Source organism: Dama dama, chromosome 7, assembly GCF_033118175.1.
Source record: "Dama dama isolate Ldn47 chromosome 7, ASM3311817v1, whole genome shotgun sequence".
NCBI lineage: Eukaryota > Metazoa > Chordata > Mammalia > Artiodactyla > Cervidae > Dama > Dama dama.
In genome coordinates, this window is record NC_083687.1 from 35901361 (window position 1) to 35924308 (window position 22948).

A 22948-nucleotide genomic window follows, 5' to 3' on the forward strand; every position below is an offset into this window, starting at 1 on the left:
ACAGAATAAGAGCACTGTCATTAATTTCCAAATTGTCTAGGAAAGTGCGTAGCACTTCCATTGAGAACTGATGCTATAGACTAAGTTACATTTGTTCTTCATTCATTACCCTCCTAATAGTCTTTTCAGCTTCATTCCTATTCCATCTAGTTTAGTTATGGGGGCTTCCCAGGTGGCGCTAGTGGTAAGGAACCCGCCTGCTACTGCAGGAGACATAAGAGATGAGGGTTCAATCCCTGGGTTGGAAAGATCTCCTGGAGGAGGACATGACCACTCACTGTAGTATTATTACCTGGAGAATCCCCCATGGACAGAGGAGCCTGGCAGGCTGTAGTCCGTAGGGTCACAAAGAGTCGAACACAACTGCAGTGATTTAGCATGTATGCATGCATTAGCTTAGTTAGAGTTGATTCGCAAAGCCAAATTTGATTATTTTACCTGTATTTGGTTTTTTTTTCCTCTCAGATAAACAGATCAATAGGGTATGGAGATACATAAAATTTTATTGTAATAATTGCACCATGCAGTTACAGAAACTAAGTCCCAAGATGTGCAATTAGAAAGCCAAAGACCTAAAAGAGCTGCTAGTATAAGTTCCAGTCTGTTTCCAAAGGCCTGAGAACCAGGAGAGTTGGTGATGTAAGTCCAAGTCCAGAAGCAGGCAGTCACAAGGTAAGTCAGCTTTTTTGTCCTATTCAGGCCTCCAACAGATAGGATGAGGCTACCCAGTATTGAGGAGGGCAATTTGCTTTACTCAGTCTATGGATTCAAATTCAAATTTTAATTCCATCTAAAATACACTCAGAAATATGTTTGACCAGTTATATGAGCACCCCATTATCCATTCCAGTTGATGCATAAAATTTGCCATTGTACTGTCCATTACATAAAGTCCTTATGACCATTTCCTCCTCTTAAGGTACAAAAGTTTGGCATTACTTCTAAAGCCTCATGTTTTCTAACTCTTGTCTGATTTCAAGCCATATTTCACCATTTTACATATTCTGTGTGCTTGAGCATGCTAACTTTTCTATTCAGCATAAAAGCAATGATCCTTTATACCACAGCGTCTGTGCATACCTATTCTATGTACTCTTTTTTACCATATAATTTTCCAAGTTAACTTCTAATTATAGTTTTTCTGCTTAAAAACTGTAGCTAAGCTGTAGTTTTTTGTTTAGAATCTATAATGATCTTTCAGAAAAATTTATAAATTTTCAATATGGCCGAGCTAACATTAAAAATATTTAATTAGTAAGACTTGGGAATTAATCAACCAAACTACAAGCCAACTACTGGAGAAGCATCCTAGGGACCCTAGTCTATAAAGTGTCAGCTCATTAGTTTTTGAATTGTGTTGTGGTCTTGGTTTGGATTATCTAGGATATTCCTTGGGAGATAATATAGTAGTCAGAGAAAGTAGGCACTAAGAGACCTGGAAAATCAACTGTTTATCAACTCTAAGTATTTTAATATTTTAAAACCAGTATGGCTGCTAAAAGTAACCCAAATTATTGTCCTATGATTATTATTACTTACCATTGGTTGATGACAGTATTTAGATTTACATGGAACTTACCTATAGATTTCAACAGCGTTTTCAATCAGTTCCAGTCCTGGAATATCTTGTTACAGAATAAATAGCCCTGAGTCTGCTCCTATATTACATTTTGCACAATTATTATTTTACTTTAATTTGTAAAATGATTTAATTGAACTTTTTACCACTAGATTGTAAGTTCGGTGAAGACAGGCCTTATATTTACTTTTGCACATCAAATTATACCAGACACCCTCAAAAGTATGTGGTGCATATTAAAGTCAATAAATATTTCCTGAAAGGATGAATGTGAATGTTTTTTGTATAGTTAGCACTCAAGACATCTTAATTGCCTTTTCCCCCTCTTCCATATCCCCAAGCATGACATAGCACATGTATTTATTTTAATCAATGCATATCAGCAAAATTCCAGATATTCAGCTATCCAACGTTGAAGGAACAAAAATTGAAATTACATAGTAAGTCTTGGAATTTCTCTCTCTAATTCAAATGTGCCAAAAATAGACTGTGGAATGGGAAGCTTATTTTCTTGATATAATAGCTTCTATTTTTGACCCTCTGAGCTTTGGGGAAACTCAGTCCCAGATCTCAACTTTAGTTTTCCCTCTCACACCAAGCCTTGTGTCTTCTGTGACATTGAACATATTGTCAACCTGTATACTCACCCCAAGAGCTTCATCATGTAGGAAATGAAACTCTAGGCTTCTAAGACCTAGGGGACCTAGATTTAAATAAAGCCAGTGTAAAAGGCAATTAATGACCCTAATTATCAGTGCAAAAAAGAAGTTGTACAAAGAGGAAAATGTTTCTAAAGAAAATAAAAAGAAATTGTTATGCCTGTGACCAAAATAAATGAGGACACCACAAATTAAGACAAATGTTCACGATTAAGAGTCATGGCTGATCTTCAAGTGTCATTTATATACTTTCAAACCTTGAAATTTCCAAAACAAAAGAGACCTGCACTTTTACTTGTATTTATTATCTAGTCTGCTCAGTGTTTCATGGAGTTTATGCCTCTGTGAAATTAAATATAATTGGCTTATGGAAACTAAATAAAAGCCTAATTTCAAAGCACATTTTAAAAGTCAAATTCATTAATTTGGTTCACACACATTCACTGACCCTATCCTGTCAACTCTGCTATCCTTTGTACTCTTGTGTGATTAAATCTAAAGGTATGTTTAGATGAGATCACAAATAAATATGGTGAGAAAATTAGCCCATATGATTTTCCCACTATTTCTATACTTCTATTCTTACTCTATCCTCAGCCCAAACCAAAGTAGAACAAGACATTCTGCCAGAATTGCCTGCTGAAGATTGCAATGAACAGAGTAAAAATCTTGGCTTTTGACATACACCAAGGAAAAACTAAATTTGAAAAAATACAAGACTACAAAACAAGAACAGTGTTTTTAATCTCTAAGATCTAGATAAAATTTGTCACATACAAGAACATGAGAAAAACTGGTAGGAAAAAAAGAAATAAACAAAAATTTGTGAGAAAGTCCTTGTACCATACTTCTTTCCTCCAATTCATTTGGGGGTAAGAATAATATTAGAATCCTTGAATTTCATATAGAAATCTAAGAGCACAGAAGTATGCCCTCCAACCACAGAGTCACATACTAGGAAACTGGCAAGTTCTTTATCTTATGGAAAGAAATATTCTGTGCACCTAAGAGGAACAAAGAAGTGTTAGAGTCTTTCATTGCCCCCCAAAAGTTCACAGAGTTCCCCATGTCCCAGTCCAGTAATGAAAGTATCTGGATAGATGCTTCCAGGGCCTGATAGGTGGATGGTGGCAGGTGGTGGAGAGCTGGACCTGAAGAGTTGTTGTAGTCAGAAGCATGGGACATCCCTACAGCTCTGAATGAATTGGACTGTACGGAGTAGGTGAGATGGAATATGGCTCAAGAGATGTCAGCCTGAAGTGATAATAAGAATCAGATGCTCCCCATCCCCAACCAAGACACCATGAAATCTCTGGAGTTTAGATGCCATGGAGAGAAAATTAGGGATAGGGAAACTCTCCCATCCCTAATCCAACCACTTCACTTTTTCCACCAACAAGGAAGCAGGCACAAAGTGAGAATTAAGGTAATGTAAGAAGAAATTAAAATATCTTATTTGTTAAGCCTCAGAGCTTTGGGAATATTGAATGAAAGACTTTAGAGAATGACATCAAGTAATTCTTGCCTCAGTTACAAACTCTGGTCTCATCTCAGTCGGTCTGGGCTGCTGTAACAAAGCACTGTAGATTAGGTGGCTTACAAACATCAACAAAAAATTTATTTCTCAGAATGTGGAGCCTGGAAGTGGGAGACCAGGGTGCCAGCAGGACTAGGGTGTGGCAAGAGCCCTCTTCCAGTCTGTGGATTACTGATTTCCCCTAGTGTCCTCACATGGTGGAAAGAGAGCTAGCAAACTCTCTGGTCTCTTCTTTTTTTTTTTTTTTCTGGTCTCTTCTTAAAAGGGCATTTATCTCATTTTTGAAGTTCCACTCTCAAGATATAATCATCTCCTCAAAGCCCCACCTCCAAATACCATCACATTGAGATTAAGGTTTCAACATATGAATTTTTTGGGGGGCGGGGGACACAAACATTATATCCATTGTAGATCTAGACAAGCATATCAAGATTTATTAACATTTAGATTTTCCTATGATGTGCTATTTTATTTTTTGGGGTGAGAGTCCCTTGGACTGCAAGGAGATCCAACCAGTCCATCCTAAAGGAGATCAGTCCTGGGTGTTCATTAGAAAGACTGATGCTGAAGCTGAAACTCCAATACTTTGGCCACCTCATGCGAAGAGCTGACTCATTGGAAAAGACCCTGATGCTGGGAGGGATTGGGGGCAGGAGGAGAAGGGGATGACAGAGGATGAGATGGCTGGATGGCATCACCGACTTGATGGACATGAGTTTGGGTAGACTCCGGGAGTTGGTGATGAACAGGGAGGCCTGGCGTGCTGTGATTCATGGGGTTGCAAAGAGTTGGACACAATTGAATGACTGAACTGAACTGAACTGATGACGTTTTATGATAACTGTTTATAGAACATTTTCAGAAAAAAAGAAAAAGGCCAAGCTGAGAAAATTTAAAGGGATGCATCATGATGCTATGTGATTATTATGCTCTGTTTGTTGAGGTTTCAGATAGTTCTATATGGATGTAGATCAAGGCATCCAGTGCATCCTATCTTCTCCATCATCACTAGGGAAACACATGGACTTCCCAGGTGGTGCAAGTGGTAAAGAACCCATCTGCTAATGCAGGAGACATATGAGGTGTGGGTTCAAACCCTGAGTTGGGAAGGTTCCCTGGAAGAGGGTATGGCAACCCACTCCAGTAATCTTGCCTAGGGAATCCCATGGAGAGAAGATCCTGGCGGGCTCCAGTCACAAAGTCAGACATGACTGAAGTGACTTAGCAAGCACACACATATAGGATTGAAGACTCAAGAGCAGAGAATCAGAAGACAACTAAGTAGGCAATGTCTTCTATTAGCTCAAAACACAATACACATTAGGTACAATAAAGGGATATTGCAAGATTAAGAACTATTTTTAAATAAAAAATTGAATCATAAATTACTAAAGTGGCAGAGGCATGATCAAAGCATAAATAGTATAGAGATGCAAGATATTGCTTTGATTCCATCTTTGTTTTGCTTCCATGAATACGTCAGTTCTGATTTTTCTTGGGGAAGAGGTGGTAAACACCTTCTACCAGATACTTTCTGCCCTGTGTTCTTTGCCATCAAGGGCAACAGACTCACTGATCTAGCCTGATGGATTTCCAAATACCTCCTGTTTCCCCAAGTTAGATTCCAACTTACAAACAGTTTTATATAGACCTTGAGTTTTAGAGTGATTGATCTGTAAGGGTATGTTGAAGTAATTTACATGAAGTCAGATGTCCAACTCCCTTACCCCAAGTCTGGCTCCTTCAAGGTCCAACAGCTCTGCTTCTTAAATCAGTCTAGACAGACAGACGTGATCCTGGATATTAACATACACAAGATTTATCTACATGGAAGCCACAGGTCAGGGGTACAGAGGTGAAGTGGTACACATAAAGTATAAGAAATTGGTCACTGAGGGACTTCTCTGGTGGTCCAGTGGTTAAGACTTCTTCTTCCAGTGTAGGGGATATAGGTTTGATCCCTGGCTGGAGAGCTAGGATCTCACAAGCTTTGCAGCCAAAAACCAAAACAAAAGACAAAAGCAATATTGTGACACATTCAATTAAGATTTTAAAGATGTGTGCTGTGCTTAATCACTCAGTCATGTCCGACTCTTTGTGACTCCATGGACTGTAGCCCACCAGGCTCCTTTGTTCATGGGATTCTCCAGGCAAGAATACTGGGGTGGGTTACCATTCCCTTCTCCAAAGGATCTTCCTGACCCAGGGATTGAACCCAGGTCTCCCACATTGCAAGCAGATTCTTTCCTGTATGAGCTACAGGGAAGTTCCCAAGGCTTTAAAGATGGTCCTCATCAAAGAAGAAGAAGAAGAAGAAAACAGAAGAAAGAAATAAATATAGGGGAAAAAAAAGAAATTGGTCATTGAAAATACCTTTCATGCCTAGTTTTTTGTTTGTTTGTTTGTTTTAGTGGATATAGTGGTTTGCAATACATTGCTGAGGGTGTTCCAATCTCAATAGTTAGTTACAACCTATGACACTTCTCCTCCAGCAATACATTTCGAATTGTGGTGTTGGAGAAGACTCTTGAGAGTCCCTTGGACTGCATGGAGATCAAACCAGTCAATCCTAAAGGAAATCAACCCTGAATATTCATTGGAAGGACTGATGCCCAAGCTCCAATACTTTGGCCACCTGATGAGAAGAGCTGACTCATTGGAAAAGACCCTGATGCTCTCTCTGATGCTGAGAAAGATTGGGGCAGGAGAAGGGGGCAACAGAGGATGACATGGTTGGATGGCATCACTGGCTCAATGGACATGAATCTGAGCAAACTCCGGGAGTTGGTAAAGGACAGGGAAGCCTGGTGTACTGCAGTCCATGAGGTGTCAAAGAGTCGGACACAACTTAGTGACTGAATAACAACCACAACCCTATTATATTTCTCTAGAATGAGGAGGGCAGTTTCCTTCCTAAATAAAGCTGAAAGAGTGACTCTTAGAAATATCTCTCATGCTCATGTATGCAGATACCTAACCATATATCTATTTTAGCATTTTCACTGAGTGTATTTCCTGGAGCTGTTATTTCAGACCTACCTTTTACCTTGTTAAAAGGTGAGTGTGAAGCCCTTATCAATTATACTCCAATTTAAAGAAAAAAATTCTAGAATCAATAGAGGTGGGCTGAGTTTGAGAATTGGGAGGAGGACCCTAGAAATCTTTGCTTTTTTTTTTAAACAACCTGCTTCTTCCCACTAAAAGTTAAGAGCTTTGCCAGCGCTTCAGAAACCAGGCTGCCTTAAACAAGGTTTTCCAGCGCAAGCATGGGCCAAGTCAAAAGGAGCCCTAGTTTCTCTGGTGTGAAATGTCTCTGAGTTTCATTCGGGTGAATTGGTCCAGTGGGATTCTGTCCTAATGGGTGAGCTGAGATTACACAGTTGATCAGCTGCCAAGAGAACAGACTGTAGCCCCCAGATCCTGCTGAATAAGCCACAGTTGTGTGTGCAACATTGAGTGTACGGTCCCATCAAATTTATGGACAACTCTGTTTATAATCTCATGGCATATGCCTCTGTAGTATTTGTTTATAAAGGGCCAGGGCTGGGTGTATTATGCATCACAAATGATATACTGTAAAGCTTCCCAGGATAAATGAAATATGTCCATTTTGTCCCATCTGGATCTTGTTATTTTTTTTTTTTTTTCACATGATTAGCATTTTGGCAGCTTTCACTCTTCTATTCTGCTGTTCTGTGTGCCCAGGGGAGACGAAGAGTTGAGTTCTTTCCAAACTCAGGATAGTGCTGTGTGGAGAAAAGCTACAGCTGAAAGGGCACTTTCTTTATGTAGATTCTCTACACTCTGGTGAGGAAGCAGAGGTTGGGAATATGATTAGTGGTGAGTGAAAGCCCCGTGAGCTCAAGGCTCACATGTGTCACCAAGTGTGGAAATGTACTTACCAAATGATAGTCAGGATACAGGAGATGTTCTGTCCCCCAGAACCAGCTGAGCTTATGAAATGCTCCACAATCCGGTTTCGCCGAGCTGCAGACAGAGGCCCCGTTCTCTGTTATGAATTTAGTCTGCTTGAGATAAAAATGGGGTCACGATGCTCATCTGGCACCTTGTTAACTTCTGCTGCAACCAAACCAAACCAAACCAAATTCACTTGTATGCAGTAATACGACTTATTCTTTTTAAAGAATGCTGTAACAGAACCAAAGTCTGCTTTTCATTTTGGGTGAGTTACTGGAGTGGAACATAGAAACAAAACAGCCCACAAGGGCAAAGGTCTCTTTGTCACTTGTGAAATAGACATAAGCAACTGAAAAGTCAGTCTTCCTGGCCTGATGGCTTTCTGTTTTCAAGAGAATCATCTATGGTTTGTTTCAATTTTCCATTTAAACAGTAACTTGCTGTTTTATTCTGCAAGACCTACTTCTATTCCTATTTTTATTCATATTTGCAGACTAAATTTTCACTTGCATTGTATTCATTTTAAATGTGCTGAATCAGGGAATTAGAAATCAACTTGAGATAAATAAACACTGTATAATACCTAAAACAAGAGAGAAAAATCAAGAAATAATCTTTAGGAGTTTTGATGAATAACTAATGTAGATGCCCATCTATGATCAAATGACTTCCCAGGTTTCAGCTACTTAAATGCCTTTATTTTCATGTTATTGAAATCAAATATTATACACAAGTGAAGTGCCTAATATATTTCTGATATGTCATTAGAGGTGATTGCTGCCACTTTAAATGATGAAATAAAGTGTTTTATTCAAAACAAACCCCAAAATTTTTCACTTAAAATAGTTTTGATTATTATATTTCTATCATTTCCATATTAACTGAAGCATATTGGTACAAATTACTTTGCCTAAATTATCCGTCTATCCATCTGCCTATTTATCAATCTATAAGAAGGAATGGCAACCCACTCCAGTGTTCTTGGCCTGGAGAATTCCATGGACAGAGGAGCCTGGTGGGCTACGGTCCATGGGGTTGCAAAGAGTCGGACACGACTGAGTGACTTAAGTAACTAACTAATATATTATATTACATATTATGTAGCATATCACCAATTGATATATTCATTCTCCCTTTCCATTTTACGCCTCTGCAGAAATACTGCTGAATTTTTTTGCTTCTAGCATCAGACATATCTCCAGCTTCTCAAACCATGCATTCAAAAGTAGGAATTGTAGAGAAAGTGCAGCTGCCTCTCCTTATATCTCCCCTCCATCCCAGTCCTTTGGTGTTTGATATCTGTTTTCTAGAGTGTTTTAGTCAGTCTCCTAGAAAGCTTATAAAAAGTCCAGAGCCTTATTGGCCATCTTCCAAATACTTCTGATTTTGACAAGCCTGAACTGGGGCCCGGGAATCTTCATATGAAATGACCTCACAAGTGGCTCTGATGCAGATGGTTCTTTGCAAAGCAGTTCTATAAGATCCATGATCTTATATAAAGAAGGAAACCACAGGCTTTCCTATTGCATCTCAACTCTGCTGGAATTAAACTTCCCCAGAACAGAGAGTCAGGAACTTGTGATTCTTGATTTTCTCTCTCATAAATGAATATTGTCATGTTATGAATGAAATAATCATCATGTCAGCAGGATTTTTGACACCAAGGTGAAGATTTTCATGGTAATGTCATCTCAACTCTATTGATCCTCAAAACACTCACCCCCTTTCCAGCCACCTGTCCTCTGACCCCTTGTTGCTGACAATTACCTGGATTGCAAACGAACTTGCTCTGTTTTTCTGAACCCTCTGTCTGTATGTCTGTTTACTCCTAGGCAGTCAGACTCTGTGAGCTGGTCAGTTCCACCACATTCTCTCTTCATCTAAGAGGTGACAAAGGCCAGACTCCAGAACTTGCTTCTTCCATGCCTGCTGTGCATACATGATCACCATGCCTTACAAACTCACCTTAAACCATCAAATATTAATGTTTCTTAGCTCTTTGAAATCTTGGGTTAAGCAAAGCTTTAAGATCTCTTTAAATTTAAGAAATTTAGATTTAAGAAATCTTTAAGATTTCCTGTGACTTTGCAGCACCATACCAAGCACTTTTTCCCTTCTACATTCTTTGAAGATAGAGGCCTATTTTTGCAATTAAGTTTCTTACAACTGAAATCCCATAATCTTTGCAATTAGACTTCTCCTGACCTCATAGTAATAGACCATGAATGAGCTGAAAATATCTTTTTCTTAATAGTCTTTAAGGATCTGAAATGGAGAATGGGAATAAAGGTTCTGATAATCATACAATTCAAAATGTTTAATTCTGTGTAATCTAACAATGTCTAGAATTGCTAGTTTCCACCAGAGTCACTTGTATTTGCCTGGCAGTACGATATAGACATGCACATGAAACAGAAGAAATGGATTGTGACCTCCCTCCCACCCCCCCCCCAAAAAAAAAAATCACAACAGCAGCAATAACCATATCAGCTTGGGTAGTTTTAACGTTTAAGTCATGGTTAATATTCAACCCGTTAAAATCCTTTCAGAATCAACCTACTGCTTCCTGATTATGCTGCAGTCACCTGTGGGGTCACTAGAAGATGACTTCTAATACAAGTAATCCAGCCTGTGCCATCCAACATGTTATGGAGATTTAGTTGGGCAGACCAGCAACTGAGAACGAAGCACCACACAGATGGGCTCATTGAAAATCCACCACATCCTGGCTTTTTCAGTCTTCAAAACAGATGAGGTGCCTTGGTTGTAGTAACTGTGCTGCAATCATTTGGGAGTCTGCCTGCATGGACACGGTTTTTCACGACTTCCTGCGTGACCCATAGCGTCTCATGAGAACACACTGATGAGAATAAATCACCGCAGATTCTATAGCTGATGCTCTTCCAGGCTGTGCCACGGAATGATTGTTTATTTAAATAACACCTCTAATCAATGCACAAATTTCCAACAAAATGGATACAGCAGTCTTAGCACCATCTGAGTTTCTCAATAACGAGGGGTGCTTTGAACATCGCTGAGGCTTTGTTGAAAATTAAATACTCACATTGTTAATTAAAAATGGATTTAAAGAGTGAATAGATTATGGATTTATCTGCAAGAGTACAACCATCTGGGTGAGCAGAGTTGCATGTTTAAGCATAGAAGAAACACACCATTTCTGGTGACCTGATGGGAGACAGGATGACAACCAAAGGCTAGGAAAGGTTTGATATTCTTAATGACTATGATCATGACTCACTAATCCAACAATCATTTATAGGGTGCTAACTGTGCAAGGCATTGACTTAACACCTCAGGAAGTAATACGAATAATCCATGCTTTCTAATATCTCCATAAAACACATGTGACCTCACTGAAGCTTAAGCGCTAGATACTTAAACTCTGAAAATGCCCCGTCAGTCTCATCCAAATAACTCTAATCCAACAAATGAACATTTTCACTTTAATCTTCAATAGTTAAAATATCACTGAACTAGAGAGGGAGTGGGAGTCACATCCTTTTAATTAAATGAAAAATAATGTGGAAAACATATCACAAAACCGAACTTCTGAAATTTATGCCAGAGACATTTTTAAAGCATGCTACAACCCATTAATAATGACTTTTAACTAGAAAAAACATAAACATGTCAGTAGCATTTGTTTAACAAGGAGACCTTGGAGACAATTATTAGAATGTGCCTAGTGTATTAAATTTACAGTATGATGAGGGCATCTTTACTGTGCACCTTTTAAACTGTAAGAAATAAAACAATTGAAAATAAAGCTCACAGTGCAAGTAGATATGTGCATTCATGTCATTCAGTGGAAAACAAATACCACGTTTGCCCATGTTGTCCTTTATTAGATGTTGTTAATTCATAATTATCACCAGAAAATGATCAGTTTTTAGCTCTCATGACCAATAAGGAAAAAGATCTAGAAATTATTTAATTTGTTTTTTTCTCACAAAACAAATATATGCCAGAAAATATGATAATAAGTGGGAAAGACTTCATTTGTTCATAATTAAAACAAAACATAGTCAATGTTGTATTTATGCAGAGTATCAGAGGTATATATTGCTTTGTTAACTGCAGGAGAAGGAGAATATGGATGCAACTGAGAATAGGGATAAAGTTAAGTTTGCCTTCGTATCAGGCGCTATTATTTATTTATTTTGGCTGGACTGGGTCTTCATTATTTTGCACAGACTTTCTCTAGTTGCCGCAAGCTGGGTCTACTCTCTAGTTGCAGTGCACAAACTTCTCATTGCAGTGACTTCTCTTGTTGCAAAGACTCAATTGTTGTGGTGGTTTAGTTGCTCTGTGGCATTTGGGATCTTCCCAGATCAGAGATCAAACCCATGTCCCCTGCATTGGCAGGTGGACTCTTAACCACTGTGTCACTAGGGAAGTCCTGAAATTCTGTTTTCTTTCTTTCTTTTTTTTTTATTTTTTTTATTGTGTTTCCTTGTTACTGAATGTGATAAGGAAGAGTTCTGAGAACAATAACCTAGCACACATTTGCTAGTTTGTTCAGTCACTAAGTTGTGTCTGACACTTTGTGACCTCATGGACTGCAGCACGCCAGGCTTCCCTGTCCTTCACTATCTCCCAGAGTTTGCTCAAACTCATGTCCATTGAGCTGGTGATGCCATCCAACCATCTCATCCTCTGTTACCCTGTTCTCCTCCTCAGTCTTTCCCAGCATCAGGATCTTTTCCAATGAGTCGGTTCTTCTCATCAAGTGGCCAGAGTATTGGAGCTTCAACTTCAGCATCAGTCCTTCCAATGAATATTCAGGGTTGATTTCCTTTAGAATTGACTGGTTTGATCTCCTCCCCTGTCCAAGGGACTCTCAAGAGTCTTATCCAGCACCACTGTTCGAAAGCATCAATTCTTTGGCACTCAGCCTTGTTTATGGTCCAATTCTCACATCCATACATGACTACTGTGGAAACCATAGCTTCTTCTAGACTGACCTTTGTCAGCAAAGTGGTATCTCTGCTTTTTAGTATGCTCTCTAGGTTTTTCATAGCTTTCCTTCCAAGGAGCAATCTTCATTTATTTTCATGGCTGCAGTCACCATCTGCAGTGATTTTTGAGCCCAAGAAAATAAAGTCTGCTACTGTTTCCATTTTTCCCCCATCTATTTACCATGAAATGATGAGACTGGATGCCATGATCTTAGTTTTTTGAATGCTGAGTTTTAAGCCAGTTTTTTCACTCTACTCATTCACTCTCATCAAGAGGCTCTTCAGTTCCACCTCTCTTCTGCCATTAGAGTGGTGTCAGCTAATTACCTAAGGTTGTTGATATTTTTCCTGGCAATCTTGAGTTCAACTTGTGATTCATCCAGCCCAGCATTTTGCATGACGTAGTCTTCATGTAAGTTAAGTAAACAGGGTGACAATATACAGCCTTGTCTTACACCTTTCCCAATTTGGAACCAGGCCATTGTTCCATGTCCAGTTCTAACTGTTGCTTCTTGTCCTGCATACAGATTTCTCAGGAGGCAGGTAAGGTGGTCTGGTATCCCCATCTCTTTCAGATTCTCCACAGTATTTTGTGATCCACACAGTCAAAGGCTTTTGTGTGGTCAATCAAGCAGAAGTAGATGTTTTTCCGGAATTCCTTTGCTTTCTCTATGATCCAGCAGATGCTGGCAATTTGATCTCTGGTTCCTCTGCCTTTTCTAAACCCAACTTGTACATCTAGAAGTTCTCAGTTCAGGTACTGCTGAAGACCACCTTAATGGATTTTCAGCCTAAACTTACTAGCATGTGAGAAGAGCACAATTGTTTTATAGTCTGAACATTCTTTGGCATTGCCCTTCTTTGGGATTGGAAGGAAAATTGCCCTTTTCTAGTCCTGTGACCACTGCTGAGTTTTCCAAATTTGCTGGCATGTTGAGTGAAGCACTTTAACAACATCATCTTTTAGGATTTGAAATAACTCAGCTGAAATTCTATCACCTCTACTAGCTTTGTTCATAGTAATGCTTCCTAAGGCCCATTGACTTCACTCCAGGATGTCTAGCTCTATGTGAGTGACCACACCATCATGGTTATCTGGGTTATTAAGAAATCTTTTGAATAGCTCTTCTGTGTATTCTTGCCACCTCTTCTTATTCTCTTCTTCTTCTGTTAGGTCTTTACCATTTCTGTCATTTATCGTGCCCATTCTTGAAGAAAATGTCCCCTTGATACCTCCAATTTTCTTGAAGAGATTTCTAGTCTTTCCCATTTTATTGTTTCCCTTAACTTCTTTGCATTGTTTATTTAAAAAGACCTTCTTACCTCTCCTTGCTATTCTCTGGAAATCTGCCTTCAGTTGTATATATCTTTCCCTTTCTCCATTGCTTTTCACTTCTCTTCTTTCCTCAGCTATTTTCAAATCCTCCTCAGATAACCACATTGCCTAACTGCATTTCTTTTCTTTAGGATGGTTTTGGTCATTGCCTCCTCTACAGTGTTATGAACTTCTGTCCATAGTTCTTCAGGCACTCTGGGTGACCTAAGTCTAATCCCTCAAATCTATTTGTCACTGTCACTGTATAATCATAAGGGATTTGATTTAGGTCATACCTGGATGGCCTAGTGGATTTCTCTACTTTCTTCAATTTAAGCCTGAATTTTGCAATAAGGAGTTCATGGTCTGAGTCACAGTCAGCTCCAGGTCTTGTTTCTGCTGAATGTAAGAAGCTTCGTCACTTTAAGCTGCCAAGAATATAATCAATCTGATTTCAATATTGACCATTTGGGTTATCCATGTGGAGAGTTGTCTCTTATGTTATTGGAAAAGGATGTTTGCAATAACTGATGTGTTCTCTTGACAAAATTCTGTTGGTCTTTGCCATGCTTCATTTTGTACTCCAAGTCTAAACTTGCCTGTTACTCCAGGCATCTCTTGATTTCCTATTTTTGCGTTCGAATCCCCTATGATGAAGAGGACATCCTTTTTTGGTGTTAGTTCTAGAAAGTCTTGGAGGTCTTCACAGAACTGTTCAACTTCAGCTTCTTCAGGCTCAGTGTTTGGAAATAGACTTGGATTACTGTGATGCTGAGTTATTTGCTTGGAAATGAATTCAGATCATTCTATTGGTTTTAAGATTGCATTTGGTACTGCAGAGTCCAAGTACTGCATTTAGACTCTTTTGTTGACTATGAGGCCTACTCCATTTCTTCTAAGGGATTCTTTCCCACAGTAGTAGGTACAATGGCCATCTGAGTTAAATCCACTCATTCCTGTCCATTTTAGTTCATTGATTTCTATGATGTCAATATTCACTCTTGCCATCTCCTGTTTGACCACTTCGATTTTCCTTGATTCAAGGACCTTGCATTCCAGGTCCCTATGCAATATTGTTATTTACAGCACTGGATTTACTTTTACCACCAGACACATCCACAGGTAGGCATCATTTCTGCTTTGGCCTAATTGCTTCATTCTTTCTGGAGCTATTAGTAAATGCCCTCCACATTTCCCCCGTAGCATATTGAACACCTTCCAACCTGGGGGGCTTATATTCCAATATCATAACTTTTTACGTTTTAATGCTGTTCATAGGATTATCATGGCAAGAACACTGGAGTGGTTTATCAATTCCTTCCTTCAATGGGCTATGTTTTGTCAGAACTCTCCACTATGACCTGTCCATCTTGGTTGGCCATGAACGGCATGGCTCATAGCTTTTCAAGTTTCAAGTTAGACAATCCCCTTCACCAGGACAAGGCTGTGATCCATGAAAGGGTTTATGATCATAATTTTTATGAATTATGCTTTTTAAGATCTGAAAGTTGTAAAATAAACACAAATTTCCTAGAAGTAATTGACATTTTACTCAGGCACATATACCTTAGTTTTTTTGTTTTTTTAAAATTATAATTGCTAATTTTGAGTGAATTATATAGCCAACTAGAATACACTTGTAGTCCTGAAGGTAGTTTGCCCACTGGGGAAAGTGTGATGTCTATCAGGTTCCTTTCAGTTACAAATCTGACCCAGGTCAGATACTCTGGTTGCACCCAATTGATTTTCTTTTTGAAAGTGTCTCAAACTAAAATTTTCCAAATAATTATTCCAAGTTTTAGCAAAGACTTACTGACCATCTTAGTCAGAAATCTTATAGTATAGAAAAAAACACACTTTTTTCCCATGTTAAGCCCCCATGAAGGTGTATACATTTATGAATTCAGTACCTATCCAAAATTTCCCATATTTGTTTTGTCCTTGATGTTAGGAAGAATATTATTGCTATCTCCAAAAGCACAGATATAGTCTGAGGTTAGACTTTCTTTTGAACAAATGCAAGTGAATTAAAAGCATTGTCTCTCCTGATTTAAAAAAGAAACAAAACCAAATCTTGTTTATGTAAACTAGCAATAATTAACAGTGATAATATTTCTGAGTTCACATACATGATGCTTAAAAGCAATATTTTCAATTCTCTGTTTGATGCAATAATAAAACATATCATTCTTATTATCCTTCAAAATAAAACTACAAGCAAAGTTATTTGATCAATTTTGTTTACTCCCACTGCTTATTTTAAATAACTCACTCACTTTTGAGGAATTTAGAAAATCATCTCTTTTTAAAATGTGAATGTACTTGCTTTAGTTCTTAGAAACCACAAAGGTTTAGAATATTTTTATAGCCTATCTCAAAATAAAGAAGGAATTTTGACATTACCTTTTATTTTTTAATATTATTTTGATTGCCAACAATGAACTAGGTAACATATTAAAGAAAGCTTAATTTTAGATCACTAGATTTTTTTCCAAAATGATAAAGTTGCAAATACTTTTTTTCAGGCAGATAACGTGGATCATGTTGACTATAAGTGTGCCATAATTTGATATTTTAGTCATGGGTCTTCACTGAGTCTAAAGGCAGCCTTGTTCTTTGAAAAGTAATGGGTTGTCAGTTAAGATTTGTTAATAATCATTTTAACAATGGGCTATAAACTGGCCCATTACCTATTTGCATAGATTCTTTACAATGGTTTAATATTAAAGTTATTAGACCATGTATTAGATTCCCATTGCCACTGTACCAAATCACCACCAACTGGGTGGATTAAAACTAGAAAAATGTATTAATTTACAGTTTTGGATGTCAGAAGTCCATGTGGGTCTCATTGGTCTACAGTCAAGGTGTTGACAGGGCTGCATTCCTTCTGGAGGTTATAGGGGAGAATTACTTGCCTTTTTCTAGCTTCTAGAAGCTCCTCTCCTTCCTTGGCTCCATCTTAAAAGCCAGTATTTGCATGACTCCCAACTTTTCTTCTTTTGTCACATCTCCTCCTCTGCCTTTGACTCTTGTGCCGCTATTTTTCATTTATAAGGCCTGAGTTTGTGATTATATTGGTGCCATGCAGTAAATCTGGGTTAATTTCTGAAGAATTTTAATTTAGTTACAATTTGCAAGGTCCCTTTTGCCATAGAAGATAACATAGACTCAGATTCTAGGAATTTGATCATGGACATTTTTGGGGAGCCATTTTTTCTCCCATATCAAATGCTTTTCTCATTATGAACAAACAACATACATCTACTGAATTTTTGTCAAACTGGGATTTTTCTTTACCCCAAATATTTTGAACATTTTATGACATTACCATTGTCAGCCAACTTGAAGAAATAAGAGGAAACATTAGAGATACAATGAAACATAAATGGTTCATTTGAACATGAAATTGTCCCAATGAGAATATGGATAAAAATATATTATTGGTAATAAGTTTAAAAAGCTTAATATTCCAATAACCTTTGATCTGTCACTTTATTCTGGAAATTTTGACCTTTGATGGTGTCCCCTTCTGATTCCAGGAAAGTGAAAGAAAGGAATGTTTGCACATTTGCCATTGCCTGTTGGAGTCAAAATTGTCTTTGGAACAATAGCCAGTTAAGAGAGCTGAGGGTAGTCATGGCCTCTCCTATTGACCTTGAATGATCACAATGGGGTGTTTTTCTCTAAATGCCCAAAAGGCCAAATCAGAGTTTATCAGTCTCATTAATCCTGGCTTCCACTGGGGCTTGGGTGAAAAGGTGTAGAATGTGATCACTATGCAGCTTTCATGAACTTTCTGTTGGGTAAGGATCTTAGCAAGGGACAGACCTCTTGTAAGTCTCAGCCTCCATGGGAGGTGGTTTGTTCATTCCTACATGAAGATGAAAGGAACCACATTGAAGTCAATTCAACAGAGATAGTGAAAAGGTCATTGAGACTGTATTCTCATGTCATGTGTTCTCAATACAGACCTAGTGAATGTAGCTTTATTTTTCTTCTTAATCTATTTCATGTCAGTGAATTTTTATTAGCAAGAATAATGGATGTCTTTGCCATTTTCCTATAAAATAGTCTTGATCAGTAGTCAAAGAAGTATTGGCACTGGATGACTACTTAATGTTTTTAATTCACTAGATAAGTCTTTGTTTTTATCCTTGGCATCTTTTTTGAGACACGTAGTTTAAAAAAGAAGAAAAAAAAAAAAAACAGGAGTGGGGATAATTCAGGTCTTGTTTGGGTTTTTGAGCATGAGATGTATTGACTATAATCAAGGGTTTTTTTTATATCTTTGATTCCATCTGCCCCTGACAGTATCAGAGCTTAAAAGAATAAATTCTTAATTCTGTTGAATGAGAGTTCAAAGATATAAGGTGCAGTAAAATTAGCTTCTTGTAAGTACGAGGAGGGCTAGTAAGCCAACTGTTTTGTGTCTGCACTTTCAATGCTTCATGAAACCATGTCAAGTGAAGTCAAACAGTTGCATCACATTTGAACCCTTGGAAACTTTGTGGATCTTAGCAACATTTAGCATCAGATGGGGCAAAGGAAAGGTGCCAAGTTGCTGTAACCTTTGCATGTAGGTTTTACTCCTCAGGAAATTAGTAGGAATGGTATCTATGGTCAAGTTGACCTTCTAATAATTGCATTAGTATCCACAGGAGACCTATAAGCAAGTATTGTTCATTCTTCTATACTACTCTGACTAGAACTGTGATTATCTGACTTTATGTCATTTGGGACAAAGCAAGAGGCCTTACCATGTAGACATGCATAAGCCATTGAATGTTACTGTGTTTCTCTTTGAATGCACACACACACACACACACACACACACACACACACACAACCTAATTTTGGAGCATTTAGAGAAGTGTCTAAGTGATTATAAAATTGAGAGCTCTATTCTATTTACCATTAGCACCTGAAATATACTAAATTATGATCATACAATATAGAGGGTGTCATTCTTATTTACTCAGTCCATTAATGTCTTACCATCTAAAAAGAAATGACCTTATAGTGCCAATCTTGGGAATCACATGTTTCAAAGTTAATGAACTATCCTAGAAAAAGAAATATTTTTTCAGGACCAGAACAAATGACTGGTACATAGTTCCAGGTCCTGAGAAGTAAAGGTTTCTCCCCATTTCTCTCATTTATAACACCCAACTGTTAAAATAGTTCAAGGAGTCTACTGTTATATTATAATAGTGTTTTAGTGATGTTTAAGTGTACAAAGAAAAGCTATGACCAACCTAGACAGCATATTAAAAAGCAGAGACATTACTTTGCCAACAAAGGTCTGTCTAGTCAAAGCTATGGTTTTTCCAGTAGTCTGTATGGATGTGAGAGTTGGACTATAAAGATAGCTGAGCACCGAAGAATTGATGCTTTTGAACTGTGGTGTTGGAGAAGACTCATGAGAGTCCCTTGGGCTGCAAGGAGATCCAACTAGTTAATCCTGAAGGAAATTAGTCCTAGGTGTTCACTGGAAGGACTGATGCTGAAGCTGAAACTCCAGTACCTTGGCCACCTGATTCGAAGAACTGACTCATTGGAAAAGACTCTGATGCTGGGAAACATTGACCAGGAGGAGAAGAGGACGACAGAGGATGAGATGGTTGGATGGTTTCACCAGTTCATTGGACATGAGTTTGAGTAAGCTCTGGGAGTTGGTTATGGACAGGGAAAACTGGCGTGCTGCAGTCCATGGGGTGGCAAAGGGTCAGATACGACTGAGTGACTGAACTGAAGTGTACAATTTACAGATGTAGAGAGGAGATAAAAACTGAATGTATTTCAATAACACCCCTTAAAAAGTAGCTAATATTCCATGTTTTAAGTGCTCTTCTGTTGATTTGCTCAATCTCCCCCAAAGTCTCACAGTATAGGTGAGAAGCATATTCATTTTGTAGACTAGGAGATCAGGAAATAAAGAAAACTCAGTTGCCTAGATATTAAATATCACAACTGGACTTCACAGTCTAGTTTCAGATCAATGGTCTTGATCATTACACAGTACACTCCAACTCATTGAGTCATTTTTGAAAGAACCTTTTGACAACACCTCCAGAGGCAGGAGATGGAATTGATATGAGATGAACAGCATTCAATTTGCATGATATGGATGTATATGCAATACATGTGATAGATGGAATGTGTTAGGTAGGGGTAACTTTGCAATTATGTTGTGGAAGATGTAGGCAGTTTGCTTTACTAGTTAGCAAGAGTTAAACTATCTAAGTATCTTGTTCTCCATGGCTTCATGGAGAACTTATCCTGGTAAGCTTATCCCCTTAGTAGGATAAGCTGCCTCATAAAAATCTTACTGAACTTTGCAACCTTCTTAGTCATCCCCAACTGGACTCAAGGGCAGTCAATTCAAAAGCTTATGAGGAAGCTGTGGTGTGGTCTGACTCACAAAATATGAACTCAGTTCATATGAGATTCTCTTGAACTAGAAAATTCTAGGAGGATGAGTCATTTAGCAGCAGGAAGCAAATTTGAATGTGATAGAAATCAGCTGGAAAGATATGATGAACTTTGCCAAAGTTATGAGGTAATGGAAACTATGAGTAAGCAGAGCAGTTTGGTAGAGAAAAATACAAAGTAAAGGATAAGAAAACTATTTTTTATAGGATATTAAAAGTAAGTTTGTGGGGTATATTTGTGTCATATTGTTGGAGCAGTAGGGTGTAGAATAAAGATTTCAACCTTACTGCTATTGAGATGTTTATCCAAATTGTGCATCCAGTAATACCTTTCTTTTTGAGTCTTCTTTACAAGCTGGCCTTGTCGGTAGCTCCTCTTCTCTTTCAATAGAAGCTGATAATTTTTTCCCCCTTATAAATGGAAATTACTTAATACAATAAAGATGAGCTCAGAATTCTGTTTTATTGTCCTAGGCAGTAGATTCTGGTAGTTATTATTTCATAGCTTTTCCAGGTAAAGAGTTAGCCGTTCACCTGGGATTCAGTTGGTGACATCTGGGGCATTTCTTTGAACAGTACTGGCATGTGACAGTATTTAAAGAAGCATTTTCTGCTGTTCACTACAATGAATGTATCTGAACTTCAAATAATGGAAGTCTAGCCAAATTAGAATAATTTTTAGCGGCGGAAATAATAAAGAAATATGTATACTCATGGCAGATTCAAGTCAATGTATGGCAAAACCAATACAATATTGTAAAGTAAAATAAATAAATAAACCCTCCCTCCAAAAAAAGAGAAATATGTCTCTTGCCTGAACTCAATTTTAGATGTGGAATTGAAAGAGAAACAATTCTTATCAGAATCTATTTTTGAAGAAACTAGAAAATATATTTGGACTGATATTAATCTTTTCCTCAACTCTAATTAGTCCATAGTAAATTAAATAATTAGGCAAGAGTACCCATCTCTGCAAATGCAACTGATATCTTTTTTTTTTTTTTACTATTTCAGATGAATTTTATAGATAACATAATACTGTATTATACAGTAAATTCACCCTAACATTTCTCTTTTTAGAAACTATGCTCATCCCATTATTTCCAGATTTTTTTTTTTCTTTTTTAACATGTGGCAGTTAGCTGGTTGTCTGTAGCATTTCTTCAGAGTTACCATACTGATTGCATCTAACTATATAACTGGGAAGTTTTTATTTTTTTGCAGAGTTTATAATCAACAGAAATCAAGATTAAACCCACTTAGGAGTTGCAAAATAAATACATGATGATTTTTAGTTTATGAAAAAATTTTAAATCAAATATTATCATTTTTTTTTCCTACTGATAACTTTTGAAATGATATGCCATTTATTATGCTTTCCATTTCAGGTACATGACCAAGAATAATTTCTATTGCAATTGACAGAAACCCAAACACAAGTGGAAAAGCATAAGGCATTTATTAGATTACTGAAAACATCCAATGGCAGCTCTGGCTTTAGATAGTTCAAATGGGGTTCTGCATCCTTTACTCTGGAATTTCTGGATCTGTCCAACAAATGTTGCCTTTTTATGCAGGTAAGATTGTCACATGGCAGCAATAAAAAGCTCCAACACTAAAAGAATTCACATCTTCTCACCTGACCATCTGTTGGACCAGGGGATTAGAAAGTTTTTCAGTTTCAAGAATCTTTCAGATTGAATATTATCTTAGGAGTGAACATGTTAAAATTATATATTTGATTAATTATTAGCTGACCATCTGCTGAGAGTCAGACAAATGAGGGACAACAGTAAACAAGGGAGGATTATAGCAAAAGGATTGAGAAACACTTGGAGGAAGTAGACATATGTTTAAGGAGAGCATTACTTCTGCATTCTTTAGGTTTTGGAACAGGCTGGATCTGTAAAGGAATGTGTTGTTTTCATTTTATTTGCATCCATCCTCTATGTTTTACAATGTATGTCTTATGTAAGTATTGAAAGTGACTAGTGACTTCCTGCTTGTTATCACTGCAAGTGATGCTTTGGTTTTGGTATTTGATAGAGTCTAGCTGAGGCTCTTGAGTGTAGTTATTTCTGTGATTTGCAGTAGTAACTTAACATTTTTTGATGACTTCTGCTTCTAAGTCAGTACCATTGATGAAATACAGGAAAATAAACTTCAGATGCTTCTGGACAAAACTTTATCTCCTCCCTTCTCTTCGACGTCTCAGTTATTTATTTACTCATCTAGTCTCATGTTCTTGGATGCCTTTTTGACTCTTATGTTTGTCTCATTCCCTCTGTATGGTCAAGGCCTAATTCTTTTCCTGCATCTCTCACATCCTTTGCTTCTTTTCCCTTGGCAGAGCCCTCTTTGATTTTCCTTTAGCTGTTTCTGGGCTGCTTCTTTTTCTCTACTAGCCCCAACACTCACAAATCTTCAATCCAGGTTAGGATTTCTCTTATTTAATTCTGGACATATTACTCTCTTGCACTAAAATTTCCTGGTTTCCTGTTGCCTTGGGAATAAATACAAATTCTCC